A 4,744-nucleotide genomic window follows, 5' to 3' on the forward strand; every position below is an offset into this window, starting at 1 on the left:
TTTAATCCAGTAAGAAACTTTACAAAACAAAAAGCATAATACTACTCGTAAGAACAGACTGGAGACTTGATCGAGAACTGCAGGTTGCCTCGGGAAGGCACTTGAACCTAGCAGACTCAGACACCTGCTCACCACGCAGCATCTGAGGGAAACACGACACGACAGGGCAAAACATAGACACAGCACGGTGAATTATAGATAAGGATCCGACGGGGCAGGAACGGAAAACAAGGAGAGAAATAGGGACTCTAATCAGGAAAAGGATCGGGAACAGGTGTGGGAAGACTAAATGATTGATTAGGGGAATAGGAACAGCTGGGAGCAGGAACGGAACGATAGAGAGAAGAGAGAGCGAGAGAGTGAGAGAGGGAGGGGGAGAAAGAGGGATAGAAAGAGGGAAAGAACCTAATAAGACCAGCAGAGGGAAACGAATAGAAGGGGAAGCACAGGGACAAGACATGATAATTAATGACAAAACATGACAGTACCCCCCACTCACCGAGCGCCTCCTGGCGCACTCGAGGAGGAACCCTGGCGGCAACGGAGGAAATCATCAATGTTTAACGGTCCAGCACGTCCCGAGACGGAACCCAACTCCTCTCCTCAGGACCGTAACCCTCCCAATCCACTAAGTATTGGTGACCCCGTCCCGAGAACGCATGTCCATGATCTTACGTACCTTGTAAATAGGTGCGCTCTCGACAAGGACGGGAGGGGGAGGGAAGACGAACGGGGGTGCGAAGAAAGGGCTTGACACAGGAGACATGGAAGACAGGATGGACGCGACGAAGATGTCGCGGAAGAAGCAGTCGCACAGCGACAGGATTGACGACCTGGGAGACACGGAACGGACCAATGAACCGCGGAGTCAACTTACGAGAAGCTGTCGTAAGAGGAAGGTTGCGAGTGGAAAGCCACACTCTCTGGCCGCAACAATACCTTGGACTCTTAATCCTGCGTTTATTGGCGGCTCTCACAGTCTGTGCCCTGTAGCGGCAAAGTGCAGACCTCACCCTCCTCCAGGTGCGCTCACAACGTTGGACAAACGCTTGAGCGGAGGGAACGCGCTGGACTCGGCAAGCTGGGATGAGAACAGAGGAGGCTGGTAACCCAGACTACTCTGAAACGGAGATAACCCGGTAGCAGACGAAGGAAGCGAGTTGTGAGCGTATTCTGCCCAGGGGAGCTGTTCTGCCCAAGACGCAGGGTTTCTGAAAGAAAGGCTGCGTAGTATGCGACCAATCGTCTGATTGGCCCTCTCTGCTTGACCGTTAGACTGGGGATGAAACCCGGAAGAGAGACTGACGGACGCACCAATCAAACGACAGAACTCCCTCCAAAACTGTGACGTGAATTGCGGGCCTCTGTCTGAAACGGCGTCTAACGGGAGGCCATGAATTCTGAACACATTCTCGATGATGATTTGTGCCGTCTCCTTAGCGGAAGGAAGTTTAGCGAGGGGAATGAAATGTGCCGCCTTAGAGAACCTATCGACAACCGTAAGAATCACAGTCTTCCCCGCAGACAAAGGCAGACCGGTAATGAAGTCTAGGGCGATGTGAGACCATGGTCGAGAAGGAATGGGGAGCAGTCCGAACAAGCAGCCACGAAACGGCGCGTGTCACGCTCATGAGTCGGCCACCAAAAGCGCTGGCGAATAGACGCAAGAGTGCCTCGAACACCGGGATGACCAGCTAACTTGGCAGAGTGAGCCCACTGAAGAACAGCCAGACGAGTGGAAACAGGAACGAAAAGGAGGTTACTAGGACAAGCGCGCGGCGACGCAGTGTGCGTGAGTGCTTGCTTAACCTGTCTTTCAATTCCCCAGACTGTCAACCCGACAACACGCCCATAAGGAAGAATCCCCTCGGGATCAGTAGAAGCCACAGAAGAACTAAACAGACGGGATAAGGCATCAGGCTTGGTGTTCTTGCTACCCGGACAGTAAGAAATCACAAACTCGAAACGAGCGAAAAACAACGCCCAACGAGCTTGACGGGCATTAAGTCGTTTGGCAGAACGGATGTACTCAAGGTTCTTATGGTCTGTCCAAACGACAAAGGAACGGTCGCCCCCTCAACCACTGTCGCCATTCGCCTAGGGCTAAGCGGATGGCGAGCAGTTCACGGTTACCCACATCATAGTTGCGCTCAGATGGCGACAGGCGATGAGAAAAATAAGCGCAAGGATGAACCTTATCGTCAGACTGGAAGCGCTGGGATAGAATGGCTCCCACGCCTACCTCTGAAGCGTCAACCTCGACAATGAATTGTCTAGTGACGTCAGGAGTAACGAGGATAGGAGCGGACGTAAACGTTCTTTTAGAAGATCAAAAGCTCCCTGGGCGGAACCGGACCACTTAAAACACGTCTTGACAGAAGTAAGAGCTGTGAGAGGGCAGCAACTTGACCGAATTGCGAATGAAACGCCGATAGAAATTAGCGAAACCTAAAAGCGCTGCAACTCGACACGTGACCTTGGAACGGGCCAATCACTGACAGCTTGGACCTTAGCGGAATCCATCTGAATGCCTTCAGCGGAAATAACGGAACCGAGAAAAGTAACGGAGGAGACATGAAAGAGCACTTCTCAGCCTTTACGTAGAGACAATTCTCTAAAAGGCGCTGTAGAACACGTCGAACGTGCTGAACATGAATCTCGAGTGATGGTGAAAAAATCAGGATATCGTCAAGATAGACAAAAACAAAGATGTTCAGCATGTCTCTCAGAACATCATTAACTAATGCCTGAAAAACAGCTGGCGCATTGGCGAGACCAAACGGCAGAACCCGGTACTCAAAATGCCCTAACGGAGTGTTAAACGCCGTTTTCCACTCGTCCCCTCTCTGATGCGCACGAGATGGTAAGCGTTACGAAGGTCCAACTTAGTAAAGCACCTGGCTCCCTGCAGAATCTCGAAGGCTGATGACATAAGGGGAAGCGGATAACGATTCTTAACCGTAATGTCATTCAGCCTCGATAATCCACGCAGGGGCGCAGAGTACCGTCCTTCTTCTTAACAAAAAGAACCCCGCCCCGGCCGGAGAGGAAGAAGGCACTATGGTACCGGCGTCAAGAGACACAGATAAATAATCCTCGAGAGCCTTACGTTCGGGAGCCGACAGAGAGTATAGTCTACCCCGAGGAGGAGTGGTCCCCGGAAGGAGATCAATACTACAATCATACGACCGGTGAGGAGGAAGGGAGTTGGCTCGGGACCGACTGAAGACCGTGCGCAGATCATGATATTCCTCCGGCACTCCTGTCAAATCGCCAGGTTCCTCCTGAGAAGTGGGGACAGAAGAAATGGGAGGGATGGCAGACATTAAGCACTTCACATGACAAGATACGTTCCAGGATAGGATAGAATTACAAGACCAATTAATAGAAGGATTATGACATACTAGCCAGGGATGACCCAAAACAACAGGTGTAAAAGGTGAACGAAAAATCAAAAAAGAAATAGTCTCACTGTGGTTACCAGATACTGTGAGAGTTAAAGGTAGTGTCTCAAATCTGATACTGGGAAGATGACTACCATCTAAGGCAAACATGGGCGTAGGCTTGTCTAACTGTCTGAAAGGAATGTTATGTTTCCGAACCCATGCTTCGTCCATGAAACAACCCTCAGCCCCAGAGTCAATCAAGGCACTGCATGTAGCACCCGAACCGGTCCAGCGTAGATGGACCGACATAGTAGTACAGGATCTAGATGAAGAGACCTGAGTAGTAGCGCTCACCAGTAGCCCTCCGCTTACTGATGGGCTCTGGCCTCTTACTGGACATGAATTAACAAAATGTCCATCAAATCCGCAATAGAGGCACAGGTGGTTGGTGATCCTCCGTTCCCTCTCCTTAGTCGAGATGCGAATCCCTCCCAGCTGCATGGGCTCAGTCTCAGAGCCAGAGGAGGGAGATGGTTGCGATGCGGAGCAGGGAAACACTGTTGATGCGAGCTCTCTTCCACGAGCCTGGTGACGAAGATCTACCCGTCGTTCTATGCGGATGGCGAGAGCAATCAAAGAGTCCACACTGGAAGGAACCTCCCGAGAGAGAATCTCATCCTTGACCACTGTGTGGAGTCCCTCCAGAAAACGAGCGAGCAGCGCCGGCTCGTTCCAGTCACTAGAGGCAGCAAGAGTACGAAACTCTATAGAGTAATCCGTTATGGATCGATCACCTTGGCATAGGGAAGCCAGGGCCCTAGAAGCCTCCCACCAAAAACTGAACGGTCAAAAACCCGAATCATCTCCTCTTTAAAGTTCTGGTAATTGTTAGAACAATCAGCCCTTGCCTCCCAGATAGCTGTGCCCCACTCTCGGGCCCGGCCAGTAAGGAGTGAAATGACGTAAGCAACCCGAGCTCTCTCACTAGAGTATGTGTTGGGTTGGAGAGAGAACACAATATCACACTGGGTGAGAAAGGAGCGGCACTCCGTGGGCTGCCCGGAGTAGCAAGGTGGGTTATTAACCCTAGGTTCCGGAGGCTCGGCAGGCCAGGAAGTAACAGGTGGCACGAGACGAAGACTCTGGAACTGTCCAGAGGTCGGAAACCTGAGCGGCCAGGTTCTCCACGGCATGGCGAGCAGCAGACAATTCCTGCTCGTGTCTGCCGAGCATGGCTCCTTGGATCTTGACGGCAGTGTTACGAGCCTCTGTAGTCGCTGGGTCCATTCCTTGGTCGGATCCTTCTGTTATGCAGGTGAATGAGGACCCAAAAGCGACTTGGCGAAAACAGAGTTTTT

Source organism: Oncorhynchus gorbuscha, linkage group LG06 (genome assembly GCF_021184085.1).
Source record: "Oncorhynchus gorbuscha isolate QuinsamMale2020 ecotype Even-year linkage group LG06, OgorEven_v1.0, whole genome shotgun sequence".
Taxonomy (NCBI): Eukaryota; Metazoa; Chordata; class Actinopteri; order Salmoniformes; family Salmonidae; genus Oncorhynchus; species Oncorhynchus gorbuscha.